Source organism: Thunnus thynnus, chromosome 22 (genome assembly GCF_963924715.1).
Source record: "Thunnus thynnus chromosome 22, fThuThy2.1, whole genome shotgun sequence".
NCBI classification, from domain to species: domain Eukaryota; kingdom Metazoa; phylum Chordata; class Actinopteri; order Scombriformes; family Scombridae; genus Thunnus; species Thunnus thynnus.
The window spans coordinates 7,810,665-7,831,709 of record NC_089538.1 but is presented as its reverse complement, the minus strand read 5'-3'; the positions used below and the strand labels follow the sequence as shown (position 1 = coordinate 7,831,709).

General features: G+C 36.7%; 1 long non-coding RNA gene across 6 annotated transcripts; it reads right to left on the bottom strand.

The window, feature by feature from the left end:
• Positions 1 to 455: 455 nt before the first annotated feature.
• On the bottom strand, positions 456 to 20,983 carry LOC137174835 (uncharacterized). 6 transcript variants are annotated; one of them, XR_010925484.1, is made up of 4 exons: positions 20,758 to 20,983; positions 19,498 to 19,549; positions 15,787 to 15,884; positions 456 to 604 (listed from the first exon to the last, which is right to left on the bottom strand). It is a non-coding gene; the product is annotated as an uncharacterized lncRNA (long non-coding RNA). The 6 variants fall into 6 exon arrangements; XR_010925481.1 differs by lacking the exon at positions 456 to 604 and adding an exon at positions 9,624 to 10,030; XR_010925483.1 differs by lacking the exon at positions 456 to 604 and adding an exon at positions 11,055 to 11,390.
• Positions 20,984 to 21,045: the final 62 nt, after the last annotated feature.

Genomic DNA, 21,045 nt, shown 5'->3' with positions numbered 1-21,045 from the left:
ATGTCAGCTTTATTCTCCAGTTTAATGATACAGAGATAAACATCACTGCACCAGATGGAGATGGAGCAGTAACTCACACAGTCTCATCTCTCACTGCTGGAACTAAATACACATTCACTCTCTTCTCTGTGTTTGAGAGCATCAGAAGCAGTGGAGTAAACATCACTGCAGTCACTGGTGAGATATTTCACTTTATTTCTATATACTGTATCACCTTAACAAGTCATCATCTGCTTTTCAGTCCACCAGTGTGAAGCTAAGACGTACCTATTCAGTATAAAACTACTCTGACGTTGTGATTTGTTGATTACACCTCTGTTGTCAAATATAGTGGATTAGACCCTAAAATGTGAAAACTGGATAAAAAAAACTTCATTATTAGTAATGCAAACAGTTTTTTCATGTGTTAGTTTTTTCATAGACAGCATTCATTTTTATTCATGTAGGGATGCAAAATGGGCCGTCTTTAACAACCAGAGGAAACATTTACACTTTTTATAGACAGTCCTTTGTTAATACATTTTCTTTCTTCTCTTTTTCTGTCTCAGCTCCTCCAAATGCAGGAAGCTTCAGATCAACAGGACAAGATGAGACCAGCATCACTCTGCAGTGGAATAAAGTGAACAACAATGTCAGCTTTATTCTCCAGTTTAATGATACAGAGATAAACATCAGTGCACCAGATGGAGATGGAGCAGTAACTCACACAGTCTCAACTCTAACTGCTGGAACTAAATACACATTCACTCTCTTCTCTGTGTTTGAGAACGTCAGAAGCAGTGGAGTAAACATTACTGCAGTCACTGGTGAGATATTTCACTTTATTTCTATATACTGTATCACCTTAACAAGTCACCGTCTGCTTTTCAGTCCACCATTGTGAAACTAAGACGTATCTACTCAGTGTGAAATTCCTCCGACCTGTGATTTTTTATTTATTGTTGATTACATCTCTGTTGTCAAATATAATTGAATGGATTAGACTATAAAATGTGAATCCTGGATACAGACACATAATTGTTAATAATGCAAACTATGCATTCACTTGTTAGTTTTCTTTAAACAGCATAAGTTTTTATTCATTTAGGGATGCAAAATGGAGCATCTTTAACATCCAGAGGAAACATTTACACTTTTTACAGACAGTCTTTTGTTAAAACATTTTCTTTCTTCTCTTTTTCTGTCTCAGCTCCTCCAAACACAAACAGTTTGACATCAACAGGACAAGATGAGACCAGCATCACTCTGCAGTGGAATAAAGTGAACAACAATGTCAGCTTTATTCTCCAGTTTAATGGTACAGAGATAAACATCGGTGCACCAGATGGAGATGGAGCAGTAACTCACACAGTCTCATCTCTCACTGCTGGAACTAAATACACATTCACTCTCTTCTCTGTGTTTGAGAACATCAGAAGCAGTGGAGTAAACATCACTGCAGTCACTGGTAAGATATTTCACATATTTATAATAAAATATATGATTTTGATTCATCTATTTTGAACCAAGCATAACGCAGTTGTTCTGTGTCAATTAATTTACATACTATATGACAACCTGACACATAATAAAAGATGTATTCAGATGTATGAATGGTTACCTAACTGTTCATGGATTAGCTTGAATTGTGGTGGCAGCAACAAGCTAGTCAATGCCAGTTAGTAGCAGCCATAACTGTTAGCAACTGTAAATGCAAGTATGAACAGCAAACACTTAGCAGCAACAACATCATGTAATGAACCACATGTAGAACCTGGTGTGATAGGACGGTTAGTAGTATTTATCAGCAGTAATAGTAAAAGGAAGCAACACATTAATAGAGTGACATTTATATTTACAGCTCTTTTGAATGGAATGAAACACTTTTTTGCAGGCAGTTCTTTCTCAATGAAATAAATTTCTACTCCTTTTCTTTTGCAGCTCCTCCAAACACAAACAGTTTGACATCAACAGGACAAGATGAGACCAGCATCACTCTGCAGTGGAATAAAGTGAACAACAATGTCAGCTTTATTCTATTGTTTAATGGTACAGAGATAAACATCAGTGCACCAGATGGAGATGGAGCAGTAACTCACACAGTCTCATCTCTCACTGCGGGAACTAAATACACATTCACTCTCTTCTCTGTGTTTGAGAGCATCAGAAGCAGTGGAGTAAACATTACTGCAGTCACTGGTGAGATATTTCACTTCATTTCTATACACTGTATCACCTTAACAAGTCATCATCTGCTTTTCAGTCCATCATTGTGAAGCTAAGACATACATATTCAGTATAAAACTACTCTGACGTTGTGATTTTTATTTATTGTTGATTACACCTCTGTTGTCAAATATACTGGAATGGATTAGACCCTAAAATGTGAAAACTGGATAAAAAAAACTTCATTATTAGTAATGCAAACAGTTTTTTCATGTGTTAGTTTTTTCTTAGACAGCATTCATTTTTATTCATGTAGGGATGCAAAATGGAGCATCTTTAACAGCCAGAGGAAACATTTACACTTTTTATAGACAGTCCTTTGTTAATACATTTTCTTTCTTCTCTTTTTCTGTCTCAGCTCCTCCAAACACAAACAGTTTGACATCAACAGGACAAGATGAGACCAGCATCACTCTGCAGTGGAATAAAGTGAACAACAATGTCAGCTTTATTCTCCAGTTTAATGGTACAGAGATAAACATCAGTGCACCAGATGGGAATGGAGCAGTAACTCACACAGTCTCATCTCTCACTGCTGGAACTAAATACACATTCACTCTCTTCTCTGTGTTTGAGAACATCAGAAGCAGTGGAGTAAACATCACTGCAGTCACTGGTGAGATATTTCACCTTATTTCTATACACTGTATCACCTTAACAAGTCACCGTCTGCTTTTCAGTCCACCATTGTGAAGCTAAGACATACATATTCAGTATAAAACTACTCTGACGTTGTGATTTGTTGATTACACCTCTGTTGTCAAATATAGTGGATTAGACCCTAAAATGTGAAAATTGGATAAAAAAAAACTTCATTATTAGTAATGCAAATAGTTTATTCATGTGTTAGTTTTTTCATAGACAGCAATCGTTTTTATTCATGTAGGGATGCAAAATGGGCCGTCTTTAACAACCAGAGTGAACATTTACATTTTTTGTAGACAGTCCTTTGTTAATACATTTTCTTACTTGTCTTTTTCTGTCTCAGCTCCTCCAAACACAGGAAGCTTCAGATCAACAGGGCAAGATGAGACCAGCATCACTCTGCAGTGGAATAAAGTGAACAATAATGTCAGCTTTATTCTCCAGTTTAATGGTACAGAGATAAACATCAGTGCACCCGATGGAGATGGAGCAGTAACTCACACAGTCTCATCTCTCACTGCTGGAACTAAATACACATTCACTCTCTTCTCTGTGTTTGAGAACATCAGAAGCAGTGGAGTAAACATTACTGCAGTCACTGGTAAGATATTTCACATATTTATAATAGAATATATGATTTTGATTTTGATTATAATATATGATTATGATTTATCTATTTTGAACCAAGCATAACGCAATTGTTCTGTGTCAATTAATTTACGTACTATATGACAACCTGACACATAATAAAAGATGTATTCAGATGTATGAATGGTTACCTAACTGTTCATGGATTAGCTTGAATTGTGGTGGCAGCGACAAGCTAGTCAATGCCAGTTAGTAGCAGCCATAAGTGTTAGCAACTGTAAATGCAAGTATGAAAAGCAAACACTTAGCAGCAACAATATCATGTAATGAACCACATGTAGAACCTGGTGTGATAGGACGGTTAGTAGTATTTATCAGCAGTAATAGTAAAAGGAAGCAACACATTAATAGAGTGACATTTATATTTACAGCTCTTTTGAATGGAATGAAACACTTTTTTGCAGGCAGTTCTTTCTAAATGAAATAAATTTCTACTCCTTTTCTTTTGCAGCTCCTCCAAACACAAACAATTTGACATCAACAGGACAAGATGAGACCAGCATCACTCTGCAGTGGAATAAAGTGAACAACAATGTCAGTTTTATTCTACAGTTTAATGATACAGAGATAAACATCACTGCACCAGATGGAGATGGAGCAGTAACTCACACAGTCTCATCTCTCACTGCTGGAACTAAATACACATTCACTCTCTTCTCTGTATTTGAGAACATCAGAAGCAGTGGAGTAAACATTACTGTAGTCACTGGTAAGATATTTCACTTTATTTCTATATACTGTATCCCTTTAACAAGTCATCATCTGCCTTTCAGTCCACCAGTGTGAAACTAAGAGGTATCTACTCAGTGTGAAATTCCTCCGACTCTGTGATTTTTTATTTGTTGTTGATTACATCTCTGTTGTCAAATATAATTGAATGGATTTGACTATAAGATGTGAATCCTGGATGAAGAAACATAATTGTTAAGAATGCAAACAATACATTCACTTGTTAGTTTTCTTGTATACAGCATAAGTTTTTATTCATGTAGGGATGCAAAATGGAGCATCTTTAACAGCCAGAGGAAACATTTACACTTTTTACAGACAGTCCTTTGTTAGTACATTTTCTTTCTTCTCTTTTTCTGTCTCAGCTCCTCCAAACACAGGAAGCTTCAGATCAACAGGACAAGATGAGACCAGCATCACTCTGCAGTGGAATAAAGTGAACAACAATGTCAGCTTTATTCTCCAGTTTAATGGTACAGAGATAAACATCACTGCACCCGATGGAGTTGGAGCAGTAACTCACACAGTCTCAACTCTAACTGCTGGAACTAAATACACATTCACTCTCTTCTCTGTGTTTGAGAACATCAGAAGCAGTGGAGTAAACATTACTGCAGTCACTGGTAAGATATTTCACATATTTATAATAAAATATATGATTTTGATTCATCTGTTTTGAACCAAGCATAACGCAGTTGTTCTGTGTCAATTAATTTACGTAGTATATGACAACCTGACACATAATAAAAGATGTATTCAGATGTATGAATGGTTACCTAACTGTTCATGGATTAGCTTGAATTGTGGTGGCAGCGACAACCTAGTCAATGCCAGTTAGTAGCAGCCATAAGTGTTAGCAACTGTAAATGCAAGTATGAAAAGCAAACACTTAGCAGCAACAATATCATGTAATGAACCACATGTAGAACCTGGTGTGATAGGACGGTTAGTAGTATTTATCAGCAGTAATAGTAAAAGGAAGCAACACATTAATAGAGTGACATTTATATTTACAGCTCTTTTGAATGGAATGAAACACTTTTTTGCAGGCAGTTCTTTCTAAATGAAATAAATTTCTACTCCTTTTCTTTTGCAGCTCCTCCAAACACAAACAATTTGACATCAACAGGACAAGATGACACCAGCATCACTCTGCAGTGGAATAAAGTGAACAACAATGTCAGCTTTATTCTCCAGTTTAATGATACAGAGATAAACATCACTGCACCAGATGGAGATGGAGCAGTAACTCACACAGTCTCATCTCTCACTGCTGGAACTAAATACACATTCACTCTCTTCTCTGTATTTGAGAACATCAGAAGCAGTGGAGTAAACATTACTGTAGTCACTGGTAAGATATTTCACTTTATTTCTATATACTGTATCCCTTTAACAAGTCATCATCTGCCTTTCAGTCCACCAGTGTGAAACTAAGACGTATCTACTCAGTGTGAAATTCCTCCGACTCTGTGATTTTTTATTTGTTGTTGATTACATCTCTGTTGTCAAATATAATTGAATGGATTTGACTATAAGATGTGAATCCTGGATAAAGAAACATAATTGTTAAGAATGCAAACAATACATTCACTTGTTAGTTTTCTTGTATACAGCATAAGTTTTTATTCATGTAGGGATGCAAAATGGAGCATCTTTAACAGCCAGAGGAAACATTTACACTTTTTACAGACAGTCCTTTGTTAATACATTTTCTTTCTTCTCTTTTTCTGTCTCAGCTCCTCCAAACACAGGAAGCTTCAGATCAACAGGACAAGATGAGACCAGCATCACTCTGCAGTGGAATAAAGTGAACAACAATGTCAGCTTTATTCTCCAGTTTAATGGTACAGAGATAAACATCACTGCACCCGATGGAGTTGGAGCAGTAACTCACACAGTCTCAACTCTAACTGCTGGAACTAAATACACATTCACTCTCTTCTCTGTGTTTGAGAACATCAGAAGCAGTGGAGTAAACATTACTGCAGTCACTGGTAAGATATTTCACATGTTTATAATAAAATATATGATTTTGATTCATCTGTTTTGAACCAAGCATAACGCAGTTGTTCTGTGTCAATTAATTTACGTAGTATATGACAACCTGACACATAATAAAAGATGTATTCAGATGTATGAATGGTTACCTAACTGTTCATGGATTAGCTTGAATTGTGGTGGCAGCGACAACCTAGTCAATGCCAGTTAGTAGCAGCCATAAGTTTTAGCAACTGTAAATGCAAGTATGAACAACAAACACTTAGCAGCAACAATATCATGTAATGAACCACATGTAGAACCTGGTGTGATAGGACGGTTAGTAGTATTTATCAGCAGTAATAGTAAAAGGAAGCAACACATTAATAGAGTGACATTTATATTTACAGCTCTTTTGAATGGAATGAAACACTTTTTTGCAGGCAGTTCTTTCTAAATGAAATAAATTTCTACTCCTTTTCTTTTGCAGCTCCTCCAAACACAAACAGTTTGACATCAACAGGACAAGATGAGACCAGCATCACTCTGCAGTGGAATAAAGTGAACAACAATGTCAGCTTTATTCTCCAGTTTAATGATACAGAGATAAACATCAGTGCACCAGATGGAGATGGAGCAGTAACTCACACAGTCTCATCTCTCACTGCTGGAACTAAATACACATTCACTCTCTTCTCTGTGTTTGAGAGCATCAGAAGCAGTGGAGTAAACATCACTGCAGTCACTGGTGAGATATTTCACTTCATTTCTATACACTGTATCACCTTAACAAGTCATCGTCTGCTTTTCAGTCCACCATTGTGAAGCTAAGACATACCTATTCAGTATAAAACTACTCTGACGTTGTGATTTGTTGATTACACCTCTGTTGTCAAATATAGTGGATTAGACCCTAAAATGTGAAAACTGGAAAAAAAAAAAACTTCATTATTAGTAATGCAAATAGTTTATTCATGTGTTAGTTTTTTCATAGACAGCAATCGTTTTTATTCATGTAGGGATGCAAAATGGGCCGTCTTTAACAACCAGAGCGAACATTTACATTTTTTATGGACAGTCCTTTGTTAATACATTTTCTTACTTGTCTTTTTCTGTCTCAGCTCCTCCAAACACAGGAAGCTTCAGATCAACAGGACAAGATGAGACCAGCATCACTCTGCAGTGGAATAAAGTGAACAACAATGTCAGCTTTATTCTCCAGTTTAATGGTACAGAGATAAACATCAGTGCACCAGATGGAGATGGAGCAGTAACTCACACAGTCTCATCTCTCACTGCTGGAACTAAATACACATTCACTCTCTTCTCTGTGTTTGAGAACATCAGAAGCAGTGGAGTAAACATTACTGCAGTCACTGGTGAGATATTTCACTTTATTTCTATATACTGTATCCCTTTAACAAGTCATCATCTGCTTTTCAGTCCACCAGTGTGAAACTAAGACGTATCTACTCAGTGTAAAATTCCTCCGACTCTGTGATTTTTTATTTGTTGTTGATTACATCTCTGTTGTCAAATATAATTGAATGGATTTGACTATAAGATGTGAATCCTGGATGAAGAAACATAATTGTTAAGAATGCAAACAATACATTCACTTGTTAGTTTTCTTGTATACAGCATAAGTTTTTATTCATGTAGGGATGCAAAATGGAGCATCTTTAACAGCCAGAGGAAACATTTACACTTTTTACAGACAGTCCTTTGTTAATACATTTTCTTTCTTCTCTTTTTCTGTCTCAGCTCCTCCAAACACAAACAGTTTGACATCAACAGGACAAGATGAGACCAGCATCACTCTGCAGTGGAATAAAGTGAACAACAATGTCAGCTTTATTCTCCAGTTTAATGATACAGAGATAAACATCAGTGCACCAGATGAAGATGGAGCAGTAACTCACACAGTCTCAACTCTCACTGCTGGAACTAAATACACATTCACTCTCTTCTCTGTGTTTGAGAACATCAGAAGCAGTGGAGTAAACATTACTGCAGTCACTGGTAAGATATTTCACATATTTATAATAAAATATATGATTTTGATTCATCTGTTTTGAACCAAGCATAACGCAGTTGTTCTGTGTCAATTAATTTACATACTATATGACAACCTGACACATAATAAAAGATGTATTCAGATGTATGAATGGTTACCTAACTGTTCATGGATTAGCTTGAATTGTGGTGGCAGCGACAACCTAGTCAAAGCCAGTTAGTAGCAGCCATAAGTGTTAGCAACTGTAAATGCAAGTATGAACAACAAACACTTAGCAGCAACAATATCATGTAATGAACCACATGTAGAACCTGGTGTGATAGGACGGTTAGTAGTATTTATCAGCAGTAATAGTAAAAGGAAGCAACACATTAATAGAGTGACATTTATATTTACAGCTCTTTTGAATGGAATGAAACACTTTTTTGCAGGCAGTTCTTTCTCAATGAAATAAATTTCTACTCCTTTTCTTTTGCAGCTCCTCCAAACACAAACAGTTTGACATCAACAGGACAAGATGAGACCAGCATCACTCTGCAGTGGAATAAAGTGAACAACAATGTCAGCTTTATTCTCCAGTTTAATGATACAGAGATAAACATCAGTGCACCAGATGGAGATGGAGCAGTAACTCACACAGTCTCATCTCTCACTGCTGGAACTAAATACACATTCACTCTCTTCTCTGTGTTTGAGAGCATCAGAAGCAGTGGAGTAAACATCACTGCAGTCACTGGTGAGATATTTCACTTTATTTCTATACACTGTATCACCTTAACAAGTCATCGTCTGCTTTTCAGTCCACCATTGTGAAGCTAAGACATACCTATTCAGTATAAAACTACTCTGACGTTGTGATTTGTTGATTACACCTCTGTTGTCAAATATAGTGGATTAGACCCTAAAATGTGAAAACTGGATAAAAAAAACTTCATTATTAGTAATGCAAATAGTTTATTCATGTGTTAGTTTTTTCATAGACAGCAATCGTTTTTATTCATGTAGGGATGCAAAATGGGCCGTCTTTAACAACCAGAGTGAACATTTACATTTTTTATGGACAGTCCTTTGTTAATACATTTTCTTACTTGTCTTTTTCTGTCTCAGCTCCTCCAAACACAGGAAGCTTCAGATCAACAGGACAAGATGAGACCAGCATCACTCTGCAGTGGAATAAAGTGAACAACAATGTCAGCTTTATTCTCCAGTTTAATGGTACAGAGATAAACATCAGTGCACCCGATGGAGATGGAGCAGTAATTCACACAGTCTCATCTCTCACTGCTGGAACTAAATACACATTCACTCTCTTCTCTGTGTTTGAGAACATCAGAAGCAGTGGAGTAAACATTACTGCAGTCACTGGTGAGATATTTCACTTTATTTCTATATACTGTATCACCTTAACAAGTCATCATCTGCTTTTCAGTCCACCAGTGTGAAACTAAGACGTATCTACTCAGTGTGAAATTCCTCCGACTCTGTGATTTTTTATTTGTTGTTGATTACATCTCTGTTGTCAAATATAATTGAATGGATTTGACTATAAGATGTGAATCCTGGATAAAGAAACATAATTGTTAAGAATGCAAACAATGCATTCACTTGTTAGTTTTCTTGTATACAGCATACGTTTTTATTCATGTAGGGATGCAAAATGGAGCATCTTTAACAGCCAGAGGAAACATTTACACTTTTTACAGACAGTCCTTTGTTAATACATTTTCTTTCTTCTCTTTTTCTGTCTCAGCTCCTCCAAACACAGGAAGCTTCAGATCAACAGGACAAGATGAGACCAGCATCACTCTGCAGTGGAATAAAGTGAACAACAATGTCAGCTTTATTCTCCAGTTTAATGATACAGAGATAAACATCAGTGCACCAGATGGAGATGGAGCAGTAACTCACACAGTCTCAACTCTCACTGCTGGAACTAAATACACATTCACTCTCTTCTCTGTGTTTGAGAACATCAGAAGCAGTGGAGTAAACATTACTGCAGTCACTGGTAAGATATTTCACATATTTATAATAAAATATATGATTTTGATTCATCTATTTTGAACCAAGCATAACGCAGTTGTTCTGTGTCAATTAATTTACATACTATATGACAACCTGACACATAATAAAAGATGTATTCAGATGTATGAATGGTTACCTAACTGTTCATGGATTAGCTTGAATTGTGGTGGCAGCGACAACCTAGTCAATGCCAGTTAGTAGCAGCCATAAGTGTTAGCAACTGTAAATGCAAGTATGAACAACAAACACTTAGCAGCAACAATATCATGTAATGAACCACATGTAGAACCTGGTGTGATAGGACGGTTAGTAGTATTTATCAGCAGTAATAGTAAAAGGAAGCAACACATTAATAGAGTGACATTTATATTTACAGCTCTTTTGAATGGAATGAAACACTTTTTTGCAGGCAGTTCTTTCTCAATGAAATACATTTCTACTCCTTTTCTTTTGCAGCTCCTCCAAACACAAACAGTTTGACATCAACAGGACAAGATGAGACCAACATCACTCTGCAGTGGAATAAAGTGAACAACAATGTCAGCTTTATTCTCCAGTTTAATGATACAGAGATAAACATCAGTGCACCAGATGGAGATGGAGCAGTAACTCACACAGTCTCATCTCTCACTGCTGGAACTAAATACACATTCACTCTCTTCTCTGTGTTTGAGAACATCAGAAGCAGTGGAGTAAACATTACTGCAGTCACTGGTGAGATATTTCACTTCATTTCTATACACTGTATCACCTTAACAAGTCATCATCTGCTTTTCAGTCCACCATTGTGAAGCTAAGTCATACCTATTCAGTATAAAACTACTTTGACGTTGTGATTTGTTGATTACACCTCTGTTGTCAAATATAGTGGATTAGACCCTAAAATGTGAAAACTGGATAAAAAAAACTTCATTATTAGTAATGCAAACAGTTTTTTCACCTGTTACTTTTTTCATAGACAGCAATCGTTTTTATTCATGTAGGGATGCAAAATGGGCCGTCTTTTACAACCAGAGTGAACATTTACACTTTTTATAGACAGTCCTTTATTAATACATTTTCTTACTTGTCTTTTTCTGTCTCAGCTCCTCTAAATGCAGGAAGCTTCAGATCAACAGGACAAAATGAGACCAGCATCACTCTGCAGTGGAATAAAGTGAACAACAATGTCAGCTTTATTCTCCAGTTTAATGGTACAGAGATAAACATCACTGCACCAGATGGAGATGGAGCAGTAACTCACACAGTCTCATCTCTCACTGCTGGAACTAAATACACATTCACTCTCTTCTCTGTGTTTGAGAGCATCAGAAGCAGTGGAGTAAACATCACTGCAGTCACTGGTGAGATATATAATTTCATGAATGTTCAATTAAGCCATTGAGCAGGTCCTCACGCCCTCAAAATTAGATGCACAGTATTATTTTGTCTATATTTTTTTTTTTTTTTTTTCAAAATAACATAATGGTACGGTAGCCCTGAGAGGCAAGTGAGAAAAACAATTCTGGTGATCCATTTTCTAAGTCTGATCTAGATTGTTTTCTCTCCTGTGTTTATTTCGTAAGAACAGGTGAAAAAAATGATTTGTCAGGACAATCTTTCTAATTTCCTTAATTTCTTTTCATCTTTGAAATAGATGGAAAAAGTTTTGCCAGGTGATTTTCTTTTTCTTTTTAGGATCATTTTTCTAAGTGTTTCTTGTTGTAATACTCATTTCAGCCACAAGAGGCTGAATTGCACCACTACCCCATGTTCTAAGTGGGACTAAAGGCATTCATGTTTTCTTCCGGGTGACAAAAGAAAGAATTGACAATAATGTTACATAACTTGTTAACACACAATATACTGTACGTACCTTGTGTTCAGAGAGTGTTGAGAAATTAAAACTCATTCAGAAGAAAAGATGAATGCTTTTAGTCCAATTTTGAACATTGGGTAGTGGTGCACTTCACCCTCTTGTAACTAAACAGAAAAGTTTTTTTCACCTGTTCTTCCATCATAAACAAAGGAGAGACACAAATTTAGATCATACTTTGAAAATGGATCACCAGATTTTTTTTTCTCACTTTCCTATCAGGGCTTCTGCATAATCCACAATATATAGAGTATCAAGTCTCTAAGGGAAAAAATATATTAAATACTTTTTGCAAACCAACCAATGTTAAAAATGTGCTGAATGATCTTTTTCACAGCTCCTCCAAACACAGAAACATTCAGATCACCAGGACAAGATGAAAGCCAGATGAAAATCCTTTATTTATCAATCTGTTACCTTCTCTTTTTCTGTCTCAGTTCCTACAAATAAGGAGAGTTTCCGATCAACAGGACAAGATGAGACCAGCATCACTCTGCAGTGGAATAAAGTGAACAACAATGTCAGCTTTATTCTCCAGTTTAATGGTACAGAGATAAACATCACTGCACCAGATGGAGATGGAGCAGTAACTCACACAGTCTCATCTCTCACTGCTGGAACTAAATACACATTCACTCTCTTCTCTGTGTTTGAGAACATCAGAAGCAGTGGAGTAAACATTACTGCAGTCACTGGTGAGATATTTCAAATTAACTATATAATATATTCTTTTAATTTATCTGTTTTGAACCAGGCATAACACAGTTGTTCTGTTTAATTAATTTACATACAACAACCTGATAGATAATAAAAGATGTATTCAGATGTATGAATGGTTACCTAACTGTTCATGGATTAGCTTGAATTGTGGTGGCTGCAACAAGCTAGTCAATGCCAGTTAGTAGCAGCCATAAGTGTTAACAACTGTAAATGCAAATATGAACAACAGGCATTTAGCAGCAACAATATCATGAAATGAACTTCATGTACCAGTCAGTTCTTTCTTAGTGAAATCAATCCCTGCTTCTTTTCACTTGTAGCTCCTCCAAACACAAAAAGCTTCAGATCAACAGGTCAAAATGAGACCAGCATCACTCTGCAGTGGAATAAAGTGAACAACAATGTCAGCTTTATTCTCCAGTTTAATGGTACAGAGATAAACATCACTGCACCAGATGGAGATGGAGCAGTAACTCACACAGTCTCATCTCTCACTGCTGGAACTAAATACACATTCACTCTCTTCTCTGTGTTTGAGAACATCAGAAGCAGTGGAGTAATCATTACTGCAGTCACTGGTGAGATATTTCACTTCACTGATGTGTGTTTAACCAGGCACAACACTGTTGCTCTCTCTTAGCAGTGTACACAGGACAATATACAAGGCTAGGTGATGAAATACATGTTTAAATTAGTACCGGATCACCAAAATAGTTAATAACTAATGGTGTATGAGCTTAGTTGCAATGTAGTGGTAGCCACTACCTAGTGAGTGCAAGTAAGCATCTGGAAACCCAGTTAGCATCAGCACTAGCCAAACTGAACAAATTGTGGGTGAAAGCTGACGCAGTCTATCATAATATGGGCAGCTATCAGTCAGTTAACATTACCAGCAGCAGTAACTGTTTGTTTGTTAGATTTAAGAATCCTCATTCATACACTTAAGAACTGCCCTTCAGTTTCACGTTGCATTTTTCCCATCCACGTTTCTTGTTTTGTTTTGTTTTGTTTTATCTTTGCACCGTTCAAGGACAATTTAAATGACACACTGAACATCACCTCACCTTTTCTCGTCATTATTTTTTCCTCTCTTTTTGTGTTAAGTAAAAAACATATGTAATTTAGCTTACATTTAAATGAAATTCTAGAAAAATGTATACATCACATTTATTTAATATAATATATTTGACATTATTGTAACAAAATATTAATTCCTGTGTATCTAATTTTCTTTCCATGTAAACAACCACTGTCTTGCCAAAAATGACTTTGACTACAACAGAAGGGCCTCGTAAGTATATGCATTTGTTACATTCATTACATGGGCCTGAGCTTTTGTTTTTAGTGCCCAATTGATAATTGTATTTTCATCAGATTTATATTATGATTGATTTCCCAATCACAACTGTATTGTTTTTATCTTTTATATTTATATTTATATTTATAATTGTACTTCTTGTTAACCATTCATTATGTGAATCTCCTTTTAATTGCAGCTAAAAAAATAAACTAAGCTACTTGTGTTTATAAAGCCATGAATTCATACTTACTATACAATTATTTAAATGGATAAAATTTCAACATGATTTATAAAATATAAAACAACAACAGTAAGACATATTATTTGAAGTAGTACTGTGTACAGAAAAGACATTTTAGACTTTTTTTGTTTTGTGACATACATTTGACTGTTTTTCATAAATGTTGGAATCATAATTGTTGTTTTAATGTATGTTATGACACTTAAATGTAGTTTTTTTAAAAAGTGCTGTAATACAAATTATACTCATCGGTGATAATAACTAATAGTATACGATTATGTGTAGTATTTAATTATTGTGATACAGGCACAATATTTTTGGTCAACATATTTTAACTGGTGTTGAATACTCATTAATGTAATAGATTATCCATTTATATTATAATGTGTATTATTTCATGTAACATATTTTATATTTATGTCAACAGGGTATGTTGTTGGATTGAAGATCAGATTGAACTCATATGTTCAGCTCTCAGACTCAGACATGCAGAGTGTGTTGGAGGAGGTGAGAATAAACTGCTGTTTCAATTCAGTCTCTGTCAACATCATAACAAGTTTCTTCTCACTTTTAATTCAAATAATCTACAAATTATTGCGTTCAGTATTAACATTTGTTTTTTGTTTGTTGCGTGTGTGTGTGTACCTTTTTTTTAATCAAGTTCTTCCGACGATACGGATTGTCGCCACAGTCCCTGAAGATTCAATCTGTCAAGACATGAGATGTGGACAGACAGGTTGAAGTAGGAAGGGAGGATGGATCTGTTTCAACAAGTCATTTAATCTTTTTGTCACATTTTGAATTGTTTTCCTTGAAGCAAATGAAAAAATACCTGATGATTTTTCCATCTTCCAGTGAAATGTAGTTGAATTGTAGTCACCTATTTGGAGACTTTTTTAAATGTAAGACATGGCATTTCCCAAATCCATCTAATTCTATACACTATGATCTACATACATACTAATCCTTGGAATGATAAAACTGTGTTCCTTACAATTTTATACTTTTTGTTTTGTTTTCCACAATCATTTTGGAGCACCATTCACTTTTTTTCTCAAAATTTACCAGCTGTGAGTATCACTTTGGATTGTGAGACAACATTTTAAAGTTTCTCTCTAATCTCCATTTTATGTCTGTCTTTGGAAATTCAGCTTGACTGTAAACAACCAGGCCTCCAGACTAATGGCATGGCGTCTTCCAGAGCACAATAAAATTAATAATGAATATCATGAAAAGTGTTGATGCCTTCTGGACGGTAAAGAGAAATAAATCTACCTATAATGTCGAAAAGGCAATTTCATATTTGGGACAATGACTTTTCACATTGATGGAAGACACAATGTTCTGGAGTAGGAAAGTGAAACAAGTTAGGCTGCAGTCAGTCAGTCAGATGGATAGATGGATAGAAGTGATGTTCTTACCCTCCTCTTCAGGAGAGTAGACTTCTCTCCACAACAATCTGTGTTTCAGGTCATCTTTTGGACCGTACAGGTAGGTGTTCAAACCCCAGCATTGCATCCTGGCACAAACAGACATAGATACACAGAGAAGGCATGATGAGATGTTACTGAAGTGCAAGTTTACAGTAGATCATTATTTTCAAAATCTGTTTTTCTTCTTCTCTAATTATTAGACTTTTTGTCCCTTAGCTGTTATTTTACTCCTCTATATCCCTGTAACTCACATTTTAATTGGATTTACATTTGGTTTTATTCTTGACATTCTGTTTAAATTCAGGTAAAATTCATGAATTTCACAAGATGATGGTCTAAGGATCAAAATGTCATAAATAAAACTTGAGCTTTGTCAGGTAGGAATCCAGGAGGGACAGGGATTAAGAGCTGAGAGTGAAGTGAGGACAGCAGGAGGAAAAAAAACAACAAGCAGCAACAAAATAGATCCACTGTATTGATCGTAGGGCTCCATGGCCCGCTAAGTTACAGGAAATGACCCCTGAATTATAAATAATGCATAGTACTAGGAGTGAAACAATATCTGCATGACTATACATTCATACAAACGCACATAAACACATGAATATTGTTCTCTCGCTCTCGCTGAAAATGGACCAGCTCTTGTCTTTCTTGTCATTTGTGGGTGGACTGTGTTCTCACTCTCTCTCTGCCTCATTTCCTAGACAGATGGTATGTAAGTCGTCTCCACAAAGCTGCAACCTACCTCCCTCAAACACACACACACATCCAAAGCTCTACTGTGCCAAACTTATGCAATGCTATGAATTTGTCCCGTACCCCACACTTGAGCCAAAAAAAGCCGATCTATAAATAAATTTGGAGCCTACACACTCAGCTGCTGCTACGCTGACAAAGTTTTGGAAGTCAAATTCATCCTCATAATCTCCTCACAAAGCTTTGATGTCCTCCAGTTGAACCCACCAAAATACTTTCTGAGGTACTTTTCTTTCTAAATAGTCCCCTGCAGACATTCAAGCGATCATACAAAAAGTAGATGTTCAACAAAAAGTTGCAAAATTGATTTTTTTTAACTTTTCATCTACTGCCATAAGGTCAAATTCTAAACTTGTCCAAAACTTAACTGCTAATTAACGTTAGCGTGCTAAGAAACTAAACTAAGATGGTGAACACAATAACATTATACCTGCTAAACATCTGCATGTTAGCATTGTCATTGTGACCATGTTAGCCTGCAGATGTTAGCATTTAGCTCAAAGCATCACTGTGCTTCACTAGAGCTTCACAGAGCTGCTAACATTGTTTTTGCTTTAACGCTACCAGTATTTTTAGTAATACTTATCTAGCAACAATGTTCAGTATCCAACGTTAGCATGCCAGCAATATCAATTAATTAGTTCATTTAAAGTCAATGTGACTTTTTGTTGTTCAATATCTTAAGGTTTATCAATTTAAATGCACAGCTTTTCCTGAAATGCAACATTTAGGGACACATTCAGGGACACATTATAGTTTTTATCACAAAGATTATACACCCATTAAACCATAAATGTGAATTAAACAATGTGATATGATCTGGTGTAGCTCAACCTCAAGCAAGCATATTTAAGAGCTGTGGAAAGCAGACAGCAGAGGGAACAACTTAATCTCCGGGGATGCCGATGACTGCTACTATTGGCTGCTCAACTACAAAACTGTGTCACAGCTCCCAACAGGGACTTGTGTCGTTCCACTCATATGTAAGACACGTACTGTACTGTATGTTATCAAGAATTAATTGGGTCCTTTCGAAGTACAAGGTATACACATGGGATAATATGAACATACATGAAAAGGGAATGTAATGTCTCATATTTGTGCAAAAATTAATGTTTGACTACTGGTATGTTCGTGTTTTGATTTTCATGCATGGACTATGATGCTTTAAGTGGAGAAATGACCTTTTAGTATTCTACTGTAGTTCACTGTCATTGAAATCACTAAGCAAGCTAATTCATGCTGAAAGAGCTTGTCTCTCTTTGTGAGCTGATGAAACTGTTAATGAGAGCTGCTGTGGCAGACTCAATATAGAGCTGCCTTCTTTGCTTTGTTTAGTCAAGATTCAAATAGACTTGGCTCATGACCTACTGCCTTGAAACTGGAATAGAAAATTCACAATGTACAGTACATTTGATTATCTTGAATGTTGATTCCATCTGGTTTTAAATGGCACACTTTTTATGTTGTCCTAATGCTTCCAGGTCTCATTCAAAAATGAGAGTCTATTACTGCACTTAGCTGGCACTGTATCGAAACTCTGTGGCCAACTTAACAGTGTGGTTGTGCTGAGCAGCTCTCTGGTGTCCTGGTGAAGGTCACTGCAAAAAAACTGAATTGTACTACCATTCAGTCTTTGTTACAAGGCAGCATGAAAAGGTTTTAGTACCATTGAAAAGGTCAGAAAATTTTGTTTTTGTTATTGTAGAGTTTTCAAGACCCATGATCATCTAAACTGTACAAGGAAGCCTTTCAACCCTCACAAATGTTTTATAAAATGAAAAGAAATTAATGCTTGTGCTCATGTGCATTTAAATCGATAAACTTTAAGATGGACGTCAAAAAGTCACATTGAAATTCTCTAAATACTACTTATTGATATTGCTGACATGCTAACATTGAACGTTGTTAATAGATAAATAATACTAGAAATATTGGTATAAGCCTCAAAACAAAAGTCTACAGCCATGTTAGCGACTCTGTGATGCTGTACTTAGCACAGCATCAGCATGTTGACATGCTAACAATGCTAACATGCTGATGCTTAGTATGTATAATGGACACGTTCAGGTTCACCATCTTAGTTTAGTTAGTTTCTTGTTAGCACGCTAACATTTGCCACTTAATACTAAACACAAAGTTCATCTGAGGCTGATGCAGTTGTAATTAGTTTCAAAGGTATTCAGTCATAAACTTAAGTAAAAAGTAAAACAGTAAGTATTGGATTAGTTAGAAATTTGAGCTGATGATGGTGCTAGCTAGATGAAAGGTTAAGGGATTACCAAAGTGACTACAATTCATCCTGAGGGGGACATGAATGTCTGTACCAAATGTCAAGGCAATCCATCAAATAGTTGTTGCTGCCTTTCACCTTAAACCTAAATGTCAGAGGATCACTAAAGTCGTTAGGATACATCAGCTGGCAACTATGAATGCCTGTACAAACAATTGTGCCAATCCATCTGGTAGATGCTGATACATATTTCTCTGGACCAAAGTGGCGGACCAACTGACAGAGCCATCCCTAAAAACCATACCAGTGGAACCAAATGCTCCCAAGACTATCTCTGATCCTCTTTCTCTGTCTCCCTCTAATACAAAATGCAGTATCTGCCCTCCCCTCTTTCTCCCCCTCCTGTCATCCATGGCTGAGCCTCTGGACTGAGAACGAGCCTGCCCTCTGCTATAAAGTCATTCTGCCTCAGTGATTTCTCTCAGGTCTGGCTAGCACTGAAATACAGGCGTGCAACTGGGTTTAGCCCAGAGGCGTCAGGTCAGTGATTCCTGAGCTCATGTTATTTATGGGAAGAAGAACAACAACAACAAAAAAACATCCCCTCTGGCTGGGTTTACACACATATGCTCACACATTAAGTGTAGAGAGCATGCAGGCTTGCACACACCAGGTTAATTAGTTTCTTGGAAGAGTGGTGACAGACTTACCATTGAAAGAGAACTTTCCTCTGATCCATAGACCAAGGCCTCCCATAGAAACCTGTAGAGGGAAAAGAAAAATGGACTGAGCATAGAAATCGGATCAACTTACAATCCAGACTGTTTTCTCCTGCATGCCCATGGAGAGTGTGTATTTTTGTGCATATGTGTGCATGTGCATGTCTACCTGTGAATGTGCATGTGCATCCTGCAATTATCTACTCTGCTGGATGCCACCACATGGGGCAGAGAAAAACACAGGTCTAAGAATTAGTAATCAAGTGTGAGATGGAGCTGAAGCTGCATGATGATGATTATTATCCTCTTGTAGTCATTTGATGACACTGTATGCCAAAGACAACAATATTTGTGTGATTAGCTTTACAGATACGTAAAATAATGAATGACAGATGTGGGTGAACACCTGTTCTCACTATCTGTCAGATGACAGAACATTATTTAATGCATATGGATTGTTATTATTGTTGTCTGGTCACATGAACGATATTTTTGGTTTATTTTCAGGGTCTATATTTTCATCAAAAAATTAGAGACAGATTTGAGAAACTGCAGTAATAACCTCATTAACAGCATTTTCACCACTGATTCTGTTGTGGTTATCCTCTCCTCTTCATCATCATTATCCTCATCATTACAACTATAATCACCATTATCCTCTTCATCATCTCCTATTATTACATATATTGAAATTGAACGCACCCACAGAGTGGGTCAGTATCAGGAGGGGGGAAGACCCTGACAAATTATTGTCAAACTCCTGCGTTTCAAGGATAAACAGGCTATTATATCCTCTGCGAAGAAAGTGAGAGACACCAACATTTATATATATATCTTCAGAGGCAGTGCTGAAGAGGAGGAAAGAACTTTTGCCTACGCTGAGAGCAGCCCGTGAAAGAGGAGACATAGCCAGCTTAAAATATGACAAGCTGGTCATTAAGTCCAGGAGCAGAAATGCTCAAATACCAAGTTGAAAAGTATGTACAGTTCATTCTCTACCTTTTATTTTGTTTAATTGCGCTGGTTTTTAATTTATGCACACAGGTCACTCAGTTTTCCAACTCAAAGGTCTTACCCTAGTTCACTTGAATATTCAGTCTCAGGCACAAGACTGGTGAGATAACTCACATTCTGCAGTAAAACAGTATTCACATTCTAGTTCATAGATCAGAGATCTATTCATAATCATCTCCCCAAGACAAGAAAAATCACATGATCTGACAGGTCAGTTATGAAGTCGGCCGCTCTTACCTTCCACCACCCCTCAAAGAAACTGCTTCTTCTCCTCCATCATGTCCTCAGCCCCGCTGCCTCCCTCCGCTTCCACTCGGCCCCTAAAGAGCGAGGGAAGATGAGATGCTCTCCCCGTCTGTCAACTTAGACACCGGGTCTATTCTTCATGCTTCTCCCCGATCAGCCTCCACCTCCTTCTCCACCTGTCCTGCGCTCTACATCGCTGGAGCTTTCGTGCTGCCTTCAGGTGCTCTACGGAGGCTCGTCCTTCTGAGCACCCACATTATACGTACGTTTATTGCAGGA